The 14,499-nt window shown below is 44.1% G+C and overlaps 1 long non-coding RNA gene across 1 annotated transcript; it reads left to right on the top strand.

Moving 5' to 3' along the window:
- Positions 1-6,813: 6,813 nt before the first annotated feature.
- LOC142564860 (uncharacterized) lies at positions 6,814-14,192 on the top strand. The gene is made up of 3 exons (XR_012824696.1): positions 6,814-6,932; positions 8,437-8,573; positions 13,698-14,192. It is a non-coding gene; the product is annotated as an uncharacterized LOC142564860 (long non-coding RNA).
- Positions 14,193-14,499: the final 307 nt, after the last annotated feature.

Below are 14,499 nucleotides of genomic sequence, written 5' to 3'. Positions count from 1 at the left end.
CCATATGCTCTACTCATGTCTATTAAGGAGACACTACGAGAGCCGCAGGAAACGCAGACGCCAGCTGTACATAGCTACTATCACCTAATGTACCCTAGGTTGGATAAACTACACCAGGTTAACCCTTGCTGCCTGGTAAATTCGAAGTAAAAGGAACAGAACAATGGAACAGTGAAAAATGAGAGAGAAATACGAGGTTCCAAGTGAAGGCAGGAAAAGGCAACTACCGTTTTCCCCCGGGTGGTAAGTCCAGGGGCGCCGTCTACGGGAAGTAGGGGCCAAAGAGGTGTGTTGCCACCGCCAAGGGACCATAAAGGTGAAAACACCTGGCATCGGCTCAACCCCCAGAAACCCCTTTTCCCCGGACATGCATAAGCCACACACAGTTAAGCGCGGGAGGGTCCAACACTCGTGTGCAAGGGTACCTGGAGCCATGAACCACCAAAACGCCTGGTTAGGCAGACGCCTCTGCCTGGCATTTGGTTTTGTCCGTTTATAGCTTTCTACCCCAGGATTAGTGTTACTAATGATTTAAACAGCAGAAATATTGTCGCTAATCTACTTTTGCCTGGACGCATGGTAGTAGGAATGATAACTGCACGGAAGGTCTGAAGTGATCATGATAAATGTCATGCCACGAGGTGACATATCGTTTTCATAGCATGCTTTAGCTTAGAGTTCCAAGCAGAAAAGGTTGTTTTGTCATTCAATGCGTTGAGTTGTCAGTTTACTTGCTTGCCAGAAATTTAGAAGCGGCAGCCAACATCGCTCGTTCCAGGTAGTAAGCGTTCGACCTGCGCACAGCACCACTAGCTTGCTTTCGGACAATGTGAACATCCCTAAATTCCATTACAAGTGCTTCAGTTCGTTTCCAAATGATGCATTTACGCACCTACGGGTCACTTTGCCCAAAATAAATCCCTCGCTCAATTTTGAAAAGCTGTTCGAAAAAATTCATCATGGTTCGATTGGTTGTTATTCACTTCTCGCGTTTCACAAGGTTTCATAATTTTTATGGGCGGCGTGTGTCTGCTGTGTTCGCAAGCCCGACCTCTACCTCGAACATAACTTACTGCAAGCATGAACAAGCATCAATCATTGGACGTAGCTGACCTTATCGCACGTATCAGCTATAAAAAGAAAGGTGCGTCCCCGCCTCACAAACGGAACTAGATTTTGTTTTTATCCCAAACCGCATTGACCAGGTAATTCTAAATTTTTTTATCCTCGTTATATCATTGAAGAATATCCATATTTAGCTTCTGAAATCAAAAGACACGTTACTGCCTATGCACTGTGAGATGCTATGTGGTATGTACTACAACACAAGTCGCAGTACGGAGTTGGCCTCTGAAATTCGCAAAAAATCGAGTATCGTACCTATACCAGTGTAGAAAGGCCACAAACAAATTCTTGCACCTTTTGGAGAGGCCCACCATGCACAAAGACCTCGCTTCTTATAACCGTCGCCTCCCTTCAAAGGCTCTTCGTCTTTAAAGACAATCCGATGTGGCTCGCGGAGGAGGCCGGACATTTGCGCGCCCAGCGCATCGATTTCAACGCTTTCGCATATGAAATCCTTGAGACCGATCAAAATACAGTAATTGGCAGGAAGGACCGCTTCGGCTTCGACGAAACACTTCAATACGATGCCATGAACGAGAAACGCGTGAGCACAGCACCAAGCGAAAGAGCCACCGTGAACCTGGATGTCGTAGCCATCTTTGATTATTTGGACGATGTTGCCTGCACAAGTAACGGAATCTGGAGTGGGCAGTATAATTGGTGAGCTGCTGCTGAGAGCGGTGCGGTGACGCGCGTACTTGCTTTATCGGAGGTTGGCACGAGGAAGAGACACACACTTCTGAAGCCCTTGTAGGTGGACGACTCAGTGTTTGCTGGGAGAAGGAAGTAGGGGGAAAGAGTATAGAAGAGTAAGGGTAGGGTAAGAGGGAAAAGGTGCTTCCTATGGTATTACTCGAAGTGGGCGACAGTAGACGCCTGCTGGACAGCAGGATAACCTCCAGCGACTCGAGAACTGTGTTGAACACATGGCTTTGGTGATGGGTAGGGAAAATCAGGCCTGCGATGGGGGAGGCAGGCAGGCCCTAATGGCGGAGCACAGCAGCGAGTTTTCCTTGTTGCGCTGCGTGTGCTGGGCAGTGCTAGCTATTCGAGCAAATATCTGCTTACCGCTCCGAGAGATCGTGGTCAACCTGAAACTACTGGTCCGTAAAAAGCTCATGTGATTCGGCAGGTTCCGAAGCAGGCCCATAAAATCGACTGAATGACGAAGTTGTGCCAAAAGCAGTACGTTACTGTGAGGGACGCATAAACTAAAAGGCCCAGTGATGGACTATCGCCAGCGCGGGTGAACGGATACACGCCCATCGCCCTTGAAGGATTTCGTTGCTGGCTACTTTCGCGCTTACATTTGATACCGACTATGCCGTCAGCCTTTCCCCGCTAGAGCCATACAAACTCCCAGCTTACCTTGAATCTGTAGCAGGTAAAACGTGGTGGATTAAACAAAATATCAAATAATATTCAAATAAACCTCGCAAGGAAGTTTTCTGTTCGAGCGAAGTATACGCAATGTTGCTGCTTTTTATTTTACAATCATTGATAATTACATCCCGTAGCAAAATTGGAACTCCAACGCCAGCCGCTTTGACTTGCATTTGATAACACCAACCATGTGGCACGCTGCCTTCACACTCTTAAAATTTTCACACCCTTATGGGTGTAATGCGGGTGTATTCATCTTTTCACCCTTGTAAGCACCCCTGAAACGCCCTCTTTTAACGGAAAAGGGTGTTCAACAAGACAACACCCTTGGAACACCCCAGTCTTTCTAATTTACACCCTAATTATAAGGGAGTAAGTGAACAAGCTTACAGTATAGGATATATGAACATTGCCAGTTAAGGCGTTGATATTGGCTATACATGAAACGCGCGCTACCTGCGCTTGAATCAGGTAGCTGGAATGATTAGATCGGGGCATCTAGGCAGCAGCGCACTGGCTCCGAACAATGGTCAAAAATGAAGTTTCCCACGAATGTTGATATCGAACGGATGACACTAACGCGCAGACTTTGCATAGCCAGATATCTGCAAAAGGCTTCATATGATCAATGGCAAAATATTTACAATGCTATTACTGAATACTTAAAGGTGTGCAACCTGTTAGACTGGGAATGGTTAGGAGTGAGGGCTAACGGTAACTAGCTCACCAACATACGGTTTGTAGATGACATTGGCATACTCAGCAACGCTGCAGACTATTTGCAACAAACGTTTGAGGACCTTGTCGAAGAAAGTGTAAGAGTCTGATTGAGAGTTAGTATGCACAAGAGAAAAGTAATGTTCCGCAGCCTGGCTAGAGAACGAATGTCATGGTCGGCAGTCAGCCTCTAGAACCTGCGCAGAAATACGTTTATTGAGGTTAATTACTCGCAGGGGCCTCTGATCAAGGAAATTAACAAAAATAAAAAAATAGCTGGAGAGCTTACGGCAGGCATTACTAAATCATGACCAGGGAGCTTACTGCTAACCATTGTTTTCTACCGTTACTAACGTATGGGGCCGAAACTTGGAAGTTACCAAAGAAGCTTGGGAAGACGTTGAGGACCGCGCAACGAGCGATGGAATAAAAATTATTAGGCATGACGTTAATAGACTGGAAGACAGCGATGTGGATTAGAGAGCGAACGGGGATAGCTGATATTCTGGTTGACATTAAGAGGAAGAAGTCGTGCTGGGCAGACATTGCAATGCGTAAGGGAGAGAACTGCTGGTCTATTGGAGTTGCAGAATGGGTGCTAAGGGAAGGGAAGCACAGTCGAGGACGGCAGAGAATAATGTGGACGTGATGGAATTGGGAAACTTGACGACACGTGGAACCAGTTAGCACAATACAGGGGTATTGGAGACCGCTGGAGAAGCTTTCGTCCTGCGATGGATGTCAAAATAAGCTGATGATGATGATGTGACGACATCCATGCTAGCTTCGCGGCATGTCATTTATGTTATGTCATGCATGCGTGTCATGTACGTTCTGATAGCGTTTGATTGCGGGGGGGGGGGGCTAGTAGCGGCGTAGCCAAGTGGGGCACGCCGGGCACTTGTACCGCTCACTAACAGTAAAATTTTTGCTGCTATGGCAATGGCCCCGCTGGGGGGGGGGGGTCAATTGGGACCCCCCCTCACACCAAAAAATTTGCTGGTTACGCCACTGTGGGGAGGGGGGTGTAAGATTGCTCTAGACCCCTCCCCCTAACTTGTCATCGGAAACGGGGGACGGGAGGACAGCTGCCGCCGGGCCGCAAACCTTAGGCAGCCCAATTACCGGCTGCATTTCCCTTTGGACGTGAATACTGCTCTAATGCCATTGCACTGTAGGATTGTGGCGGTTCGAGGGCATGCGACAATAAAACAAAACACATACAGCCATCAGCAAGTCTTAGCATGAGCAGGTCTTTGGGAGCTGGGCAAGACTCTCACAAAAAAAAAAAAGCTTGGCACCCCTCTTACAGGCATTGTCAACTCTGGGTCCCACCGCTCACTGCACATTTCCGGTAAAAAAAAAACCACACAGGAACTCCTCTCGGATTTGTCTAAGTGTGCGTAAGCATTGTGACTCTTCCTCATCTACACACAGTCCATGTCGTTATCAATGTTATGAGACTGGATCCGACAAGTATAAGCGACAGCGCTGCGACGACACGAGCTGCTCTGGACGGCGGCGCAAGCGAAGTACTGCAGGTGGCGGGGCCAGGCGCGCTGGTGACGTTCCGTTCGTTTTGAGCCGTTATCGCTCTTTAGCCGTTCTCATCCGCGACGAACCATTATCAACCGTTCTCCGGCGGCGGCTGCTTGTGGCACGGCCGCGCGAACCGTATCTTGAAAGCGAACTGCATTGTGGACAGAGTGTGCCCACTGCTGAAAACTTTACGCGCTGTGTTCTCACCGTTTACTTCGCTTTGAAAACAGACGCGCGTACACCTATCTTGAAAGTGATCTGCGAAAAGCGCATAGTGCGGCATAAGCTGAAAGCTTCGTGAGCGCAGTGTTCTCGCCGCTTCGGTCGCTTTGAAGCGAGAGCTAGCACGAAGGTGAATTCACTCGCTGCGGCGGGTTCTATTTTAAAAGATATCGTGCGGTACGGACTGACGGACGGATGGTTTTTCTTGTTGGGGAAATATAGAAATGCTTACGTTATACAAAAAAAAACATCGCAGGGTTCGCGAATTTCGCGATAAGAACCAACACCAACCTTGTCCCCCGCCCCCCGCTTAGCGATGCCGTCTTGATCGCCCCCTCCCAACCCCGGGAAAAGGGACACTACATCTCTATCTCAGTTGAAGAAAGGATGATGAAACGTTAACAACGACAATAACGGCATTTACTAAAGAGCTGTCTTATGGCCTCTGAGATTTGCGCGCGAAGCTGGCGCGCGCGAACCTGAGAGGCCATAATGGGCCGCTTAATAGCATAAAAAGACAAAGCTAATGCCAAACGACACAGTTAAAAATTCAAACAAAGAACTGATCTTAGCTATACTGTTTGGGGAAAAGAAATAAACAAATTAGACAGCCGCAACGCACGCCACTAAAGCCACCACCGCCGGCATAACGCGGAACCAACAGTTGGCAACATTTATTCGCGCGTCATTGCCAAGGTCGATTCAAATAGGTCGCGAAGCTTCGGGCGAAAAGCGGTTCAGTACAGATTGTCACCGACATCAGCATGGGGGGTTATGGGAGCAGCGATTGAAGCGCGACTATGTTTGGAGGGAACAAACATTGGGAAAGAAAAACGCGTTTTTAATTCAAACGAGACACAGTTCGATTCATTCAACGAAAATAAAATTCCTAGTCATTTTTATATATTCGTGGCGAGTTAAGAAAATACAAGTTTAATTTTGTTATTATTAATAAATGCATTTCTTTTCAGCGCCCATCGCTACAGGGGGCGTTGACGCCACTATCACTCGCAATGCAATGCACGTCTTGAAATGGGCAGAAAGGCGCACTCGTAAAGTTCACCTGTTGAAATACGCCCCCCTCACAGTTTGTGCTTTCTTGCTTATCGAAGTTTGTCTGAATTTGGTGACGCGGGTAGCTTCATCGCTTCTTAATCTGTTCAGTTAAAAGGAGTGGGTTACGACCGCCAGATAATTGTGTAGTTGTTTTCGTGAGACTGCGCTGGCCGACGGGCTTGGCATCCGACAATAGGATCAGCACTCTACACCTAACGCTTTCGTCGGCCTCCAAAGAAAGTATGTTCTGTGCAGGGATGCGATTTCGACAACCGTACGGCTGGCCTCTTCCTGCGTCGCTTTCCACGCTGAAAGCTCGAAACGCCCATCAAGTCGAATGACGGGGCATTTGAATATATAGCTCCAAAGGAAGGACAACAAAACAAATTTCGCGCCTTCGAAAACAAAATGACGTCACTTCTGCTTTTAACGGACATGGCGTCACATTATTTTTTCTTCCGCCGGAAGTGTTCCCACCACACACAGATGGCGCTAAGCCCCATGAACCGCCGATGGACCACCATGTTTTGAACGTATGGGCTCCTATGGAAGCTTCGCTACCTGGTATATTTACCTTGTCATTGCTTCGTCCGCTTCACGGAGTGGTCCGCTTCGTCTCCGCAACGAGAGCCGCCATCTTCTCGCGCCTAACGTTTTGTATGGTTTTGTTCTCTGCGATCCGCGCACACAGCTCATCGGTGGCTCACATCTGCTCGGTGTCGCAATGCGGCCTGCGTCATTTTGTGATGTTCGCGCAATCGATGTGAAACATGTCGCATGTGAAATGTTTGATAGAAGTGCCTCACGTCCAAGTCTAGCCGCCGTACGGGTGTATGGCTGTGCGCCCCGTTCTCGGAAGCGTCGACGGGTTTCCGGCATGCGGATTTCAGGTACGTGCAAATGCGTTTCGCCCTCCTATTGAGCTCCGGAGCAAAGCGTACAATATTTCATGTGAAAGATGCAGTGCCCGTCATCATGGTGTGAATTTCGAGCGGCAAACGAGAACTTTGGCACTTAGAGCACACCGCGGCTGCTAAGTCAGCGTGAAAATTGTTTTACGTTACCGTAATATGTTGCTGTCAGTCTAATCTGCGGCTTGTGGACAGCTAGCCCATTGACTTTTGCTTGTGGCAGCGATAGGTATATAAATGGAAGCGGTAATAATTTTCGAGAGCAGAGAGTTCTTTCGCTTGATGTTTAGTCGTGTTCATGGCGTTATGAAAGCTAGAAAACTAACTGGCTTAATCGTGCTTAGTTCCAACTCCAATGGGCGTAACGTTGGCGCTGTATATGTTTATTTTCGGTGTCACGAGTACCACTTTCATGCTTTTGTTGCATGAGAGTGGTAGCTGCTGCATGCCGTCGGGGCAGAACACAATAAAAGCAATTTCCTCACTCATACGTATGCAATGTGACGTAACAAAATTTCCAGCGTTTTATTCGGAGCGTAAATATCCAGTATAGTTTAGTAAGAAACTCAAATTCTGTCTTAGCTTAGTAGGCGTGAAACAAGTGAAACTCTCATTCCTTTCTGAATTGTTCGCCCAAGCCGCACCGCCCACAGATGCGTCATCGGGTAATTGACAGTAGCTTCGCTACGTGAGTTGTTTTATGCGCCAATATTACCCGGTTAAGTATCCTGTTAATTTATGCCGATGCTCGTTCATCTTGATTTTAAACGGTTACTATCCCCGAGTACCGGACGATGCCAAACTTGTGAGGTGTAGCAAACTCGGGAAATTCGAAGTGGCGTGGCTGCAAGTTCCTGTTTTTACGTTTCTTGCATTCAAAGCCAACAGACACAGTATCACTCATTTATTTTCCATTTCTGCTGTACTTGATCAATCTAATGTGACAACTGCATTTGCTCTTTAATGTTCTCCATTTACTGTGTATTCAGCTTGGCTGCCGTCCTCTCTTCAGAGGATGCCGCTGTGATAGCTCTTTCGTATAGCACATGCCTCTAGGCCCTTGTGTTTCAAGGGCTCTGGCGAGGCAGCAGTGCTCCAAGTAATTTTACCATCCTATATATCTTCTATTTTGCATCATTCTTCCACGATGGATTTTAATGTTCATAGTATTCGTCATTAGTCATCGCCATAATCTTATAGCACGTAGATTTTACGCACTCTACAGCGACAATTTTAGGCCAGTTTACAGCCAAGTCGCATCTTCCATAATACATCGTCAACATTACCACTTGTCATGGCGATCTCTGGCCAAACCTGGCCCTTGCGCCGTAAAACACCACACATCATCATCATCAGCTTGGTTGCCAGAAAACGCTTGAATTTTTTTCAGTATCCAAGTGACGAAATATTTCACTGACGGCCGTGTGTGAAACACGCAAGATGACAAAACTGATAGCAAAATGATGAGATATTTCTTTTATAGCGTTTGGACTCGACTTTTCGTGAGGATGTCGATCGACCTTGGGCCTGGTGACAGCGCACCCGACATCGCCAAAGTGCAGCCTATCAGTTGAGTGCCCCCGAATGGACCATCAACATCGGAAAATGAAGCAGAGCCAGGTAGGGGCAATTTTTACTTTGGAACAGAGTACTGACAGCTGCCTCTTTTTTTAAGAACTAAATAACATATTTACAAACCAACCCTTTCTCTTTGTGCAGCCTACATAGAATCGTTTTTTGCTTGTTATACAGACCTTCAGAAAGCAGTTCTTCTGAACCCTTTTTGCATGCACAAAAAATAAATAAAGAGGAGTGCACTTTCTGAAGAAATTGATGCACTGAAATGTGCGTTCGACACATAGTGAGATGCAAAATAACCAACAACTTTAAAGCGGTAAAAAAAAAAGTTTGAAACATGTTCTAACATCATAACCCGCCTTAGCATACGGATCTAAATATAACAGCAACAGAGGTGCATGCGGAGAAGTGTTTGTAAATGTTTGCAAAATATGTACATTGTCTAAGAAATTGTTTTTATTTACTTGGAGCTTCTTGGTGCCATGGCAGTGCAGTAAAAGCTCAAAATGATGCCCCTGCTCCTAATAAAGCACCTTTAGCTTTTAAAATTAAATTATGGGCTTTTACATTCCAAAACCTGAAGTTTTGGGAACCTGGCGTTCTTTAATGTACACCTGAATCTAAGTGCATAAGCGTTATTGCATTTTACCCTCATCGGAGGGCAGCTGCCTTGGTCTAGATTGAAGCTGGGACCAGCATGACTGAGCAGCATGGCATCATTGTAAGTGGGCTATAACACCAGGTCAAAATGAGAAATACTGCTTAGAACTACCAACTTCTTGGCTCACAAGCACTTTGCACTAAGTTAAAGGAGTAAGAAGTACTGACAGCGACCGTTTATGTACCAATTTCTTTTTAGGTTGACTCCATTATTAGGGTGCAAAGCTTCAATTAGTCAAAACCAGCCTAAATTACAGAACCAGCTCAAAACACGCACCATGTATAGCTGGATTTGGACATGAAAAGAGTCAATTCGTGTCGCCGAAAATGGAAGTGGCAGTCACACTATTTCATGCATTTTGCCTAAAACATAGTCAACAATAATTAATCAATTTCTAAAATATTCTTTTCAAAAAGTTTTTTTCAAGCATGAAAGGAGGAGCCAAATGGTGTTCAGGTGCACGAGCGGTTAGTTGCACGGCACTTCTTGCATGTGTTCACTGGCTTCTTTCAAGCTTGAAAAAAAAAATTTTGTTGCATCTATTGAGCAGTAGAAAGCTGGATTGGGAATTTTTCAGGATGCTCTACAATTTTGGCACTGACACTTTTGCTTTGAATAAAATATTTGAGCAGTTAAATAATAGTTAATAACTAATTACCTAATTAGTAAAAATGCAAGAATTGGCTTCACTTCCTCAAAACGATGGCAAACGACATTACCTTGGTGCTGTCCAGCTACGTGGCACTTGTACATATTTAAAGCTTGAACATGTCATACAGACCACCTGGTAATTACAAGGCATATATAGAAGTGGCTAAGTTGTGTGAGCCAGCCATGTGTAGCGAATCATGAGAAACAGCCATGTTTCTTTGACTTAAGGGCATGATAAGATTTACATGCTCGACACCTTGTATCAGTGTGTTCTAGGCCTGTTCGTAGTTTAGCTGCTACGTAAACAATATTTCTCCACGTGTAAGCTCATATGCATCTTTCAAGTATGTTGCCTCGTGTGTCCAAAATAAACCATCCTGCGCTTCCTTCATTATGTATTCATCTGTTGCTGTGCTAAATTTTTAACATGCAACTGCACAAATTTTCATCTAGTTTTCATATTTCCTCGTTGTTTGGTGGCTTTATTTCTGAACAAGTTGTTTTCGTTAAACCCTGTTGCACACAGCAGTACACAGCATTTCTGCCTAGAGTGCGAATTGTTTTTTTTTTTCAGATTGACATTAATACACCTTGCCTGGGCAATGTAAGGCATTCTACATAACATGACCCTGCAATGATGTTTTATCTTGCATTCCAGCATCATGCAAAACTGTTTACTTACCAGATTAGAATATGTATAAGTGTTGGAAGTAACAGAACTGGAAGAAGCCAGCAGATAATGAGGCCAAGGATAGCATACAGGAACATGTTTTAAGTTTTTTATATGAAGTATAGAAATGATAAATTCTAGGTAAGTGAAAGTGGATTAAAAGATATCCACCTGTGGGTGGGGAACGGACCCATAACCTTCACATTACGCATGTGATATACTAACCACTGTGGTACTACGGCCGTGTTCGAGCTTCGACAATCTGAGGGGCCATAGTGGACGGTTGAATGCTGCCTCAGTGGCATAGTGGTTAGTGCATCGCATGCCTAATGCAAAGGCTGTAGGTTCGTTCTCCCCCCATGCCTGGTTGTCTTTTTTACCATTCTCATTTCCCTTTATCATTTCTACATTTAAATAGAAAATTACAAATAAGTTTCCACGTGCCTTCCCTGGCATCTTCCAGCTGTGATTCAGAAAAATTTTGACCCTCAGTATCCTTTCTTCTCGTTTGGAAGAACAGGAACTTCATTTTAAAAATAATGAATTCACCTTGTTCAGCATCTCAATGTGGTCTCAAATCTTATCACAGCATGTGTATTACTAAGTGAAGTTTTTGTTAAGATGATGATATAGCATGGGACCTAATTAGTAGCCTTTGTGTACAGATATAGGACTAGTCTAATAAATAGGAGGATATTAAGAAGCACTTCTAACATGGTCTGAGCATGTGTTAAAAAAAACTAATCTAGCATGATTTGAGGCATAACTGTTGCCCCTGAAAAATATTTGGATCATCTGCATTGGAATTCTTTTTAGAGAGCACCAATACTGCTTTGATAGAAGTAGCCTCGTGGAGCATGAAGCATCGCTTCTTGCTGAGTCAAGGAAATATCTGCATATCTGAGGTGCATGTGTCATATGCTCGAATGCTGTTTAAAGGCTGCTAATAAGAAAATTTATTCACTTGCCTTCCAGGGATTGCTTCTGTAGTCTATGCTACTCGATCATAAACAATTTACCAGAGTGAACATTCATCACAGTTGGCTTTGCAATGTTTATGCAAAATACCACAATTGCCCACTAGACATGTGACTGCACTAAAACTTGGAATTAATGACCAGTAAGATTTATGGGACCAGCAAAACTTAGTTTATTACTCCAGAACAAAATGCGAGGCACTTCGGTTATTTCTGCCATAGAGTTTCTTACAGTAATTACTAGAGGGAACTCTGGCGCTGCATTCGTACCACCATGGGAATGATGGAAAGCACATGGATTTGTCTGATATTCGTGCTTGTGAATTCAGACGTTCTTGTGGCTTCGTATATTATACGCTATATAAATCTTATTGTCGTAAATTTCAGCGCAATCTATGTCTATATTCTTCGAAGTGCAGAAGACGGCGCCAACACGCACAATTGCTATTAATTGCAACGATTGAGCTTGTCAAGGTGGCGAAATCGAAAGGCGCCAAGCGTTTGAAGGCACTGGTATGCCCGCAATAAATTCATCAAGGCGTTGCACTCGCTTGTCGTTACATGCCTCCGTGGCTTAATGGTTTCAATATCAGACTTCTGTTCTAGAGTTCCTGTGTCTGAATCCTGTCGTCGGACGATTTTAATGTTTATTTATTTATTACACAGTATACTGTTGAAAATGACTAGTTTACAAAGTCACAAAGCCGTTTGAAGCCAAACAGACAAAGTTTAGGCAAATCCATGTACTTCCCATAATTTTCATGCTGGTACAGCCGTTCTTGTTTGATCTCCTGTGGACACTAACGTCAGAGTTCCCTGTAGTAATTATTGTATGAAACTCTGATTTCTGCACCTCGCTCTGCAGAAGCGGCACCACACCTGCTGCGCAAACATGCACTACCTTTCGGCCATGTGCAGGGAATGCTGTGAACTCGCCCTGTACAAAGCCTGCACTAAGCAAAACAAATCACAACGTGCAGTTGCTGCCACGTTGAACTGGTGGAATGAGTAGTGAAATGCAGCACCTCCTGAACTAGTTCAGAAAGTGCAGGTTAATCAAGTGGAGATTATATAGTAACAGAAGTTGAGTGATTCTGCATTACATTCACGAAATATACTTCATGATACTTTTCCATTTATTTCCTCAGTTATTAAGAATCCCTTTTGCATTGTTGGACAAAACTACAGAATGCCAACATATTTTCTAGCATTCACTGGTAGCAAACATGTCAAAACTTGTACTAGTTTCTGGATTGCCGCTTTAGCCGTTAACCCTCAAGTTAATTTCGGAAAAATGTACCAAATTTTTTACGTACTCAATTTTTCGGTGTCATTCTCATTCTAAAAATATATTACTTCATTGGTCTCTGGTTAGAAATAACACAAAAATAAGAGCTGCTCTTGAGGGCAGCTTTCCCTCACTGCCGACTGTAACTCATCTTTGACAATAAGAGCAGCATAACATCGGTCAGAAAGAGTGCGACTCGTCATTGGTGATATTGGTACTACCTCCAGTCACTAGTACAGCTTGAGATCAATGGTTAAAGGTTGCGACTTTGTTGCTGCCAAATTTTAATTCTGCAGCTGTTACACTTGGGTGTAGCGTGTGTATGTACGTGTGCATGCATTAAAATGACTTCACTCTAGAGCAAAGGAACTGTAGTGCAGAGAGGCATTAGTCATCTTTATATATTTGCTTTGTAAAGATGCGCTAAGTTTATCTTTTGCAGTATAGACTTGGCGCTCATTGGCCAGAGATGCCCTTGTGCTACTAAAACCTATCAATTCGCTTTTTGCAGTAGTAGGTGCTTATTCCTTTTTCAGGGTCCGTCTGACAGTTTTAATTTGTTTTTCTTGAACTGTGCAATTCCCACTCACAGGACTGCATGTCATCTGAGGTGTTCCTTTTTCAATCAAGAATGTTGAGGTTGTGTTTGTGAAACTCGATGTCTGACCTCAAACGAGCTTGTACAAACTGACCAAGCTGATAATTCCACCTGCTTATATAATAAATATATTGCGGTTATGAACCCTCATAATGAATGAAACACAGTATAAAAATTTTATCTAATAAAACAATTTAATGAAATTTTTCATGTTTTGCGCGTTCGTGTTCACTTCTCTACTCTCGTGTCCTGTCTGCATGCCTCACCTCTTTTTTTGCATATTAAATATTGTAGAAACTTAACCATGCTTTTTTACCACAGTGCAGGGGGAAAAGGTTCCGGTAACACCATGCATTCAGTATGGTGGCCCAGATGTGTATGCAAGCAACCTCCTTCATGTGGACCAAGAACTACTCTGCAGTGTCTCGCAGACTTCCATGCAAAGCCCTCAACATTCTCGTCTGAGTGGAATGGCTGCTCATCTATCTGCGTGTCCATCACCAAGACGGCCAGTAGTAAAGCTCCTGTACCCGTTTAACAAAGCTTAATGATTTTTTTATTTAGTTTTCACGGTTGGCCGTAGAATCTTAACATTTTTGATGTTTCTAACATTTTTACCTGGCACAAAGTGGTGCAATAACTTTAAACCAGTGTAATGTATTTAAGTGATGCTCACTCTAATGCCTATCCGGTTTTGTTTATGTTTAAGAAATTTGAATGTCTGATGAGGTAACGGCATTTGAATTTGTCATCGTGGCTCGTTTCAATGAGCTGCTAGGAAATAAGACGCAAAACTTATTACACGCCAGTTGTAGCATTTTTGTTTTCATGACTAAAGTATACACGTTTCAAAAAGATGGAAAGTGGGGAAAAAAGCCTCAAGAACATAATCATCCTAGGGTTGTCATGTCCTTACAACTCTGCAATGACTAATGCCGCAAACATCTTGGGAGCACATTGGTCGCAATGCCTACAGGTATACTTGATAAGAGAATAGCTTGCACTCAGATTTGCCACGCAGTTGATGGCTGATGGCTTTTGTTTGTCGTCTTCATGTTACTACTCTGTATGCAATATTCGTTTAGATGTGCTGCGGTTTTTTGCAGTCACCTATATATATATA

The sequence above is a fragment of the Dermacentor variabilis genome, chromosome 11 (genome assembly GCF_050947875.1).
Source record: "Dermacentor variabilis isolate Ectoservices chromosome 11, ASM5094787v1, whole genome shotgun sequence".
In the NCBI taxonomy this organism is placed as follows: Eukaryota; Metazoa; Arthropoda; class Arachnida; order Ixodida; family Ixodidae; genus Dermacentor; species Dermacentor variabilis.
The sequence above is the reverse complement of the archived record's forward strand: the minus strand, read 5'-3'. Positions and strand labels throughout refer to the sequence as shown.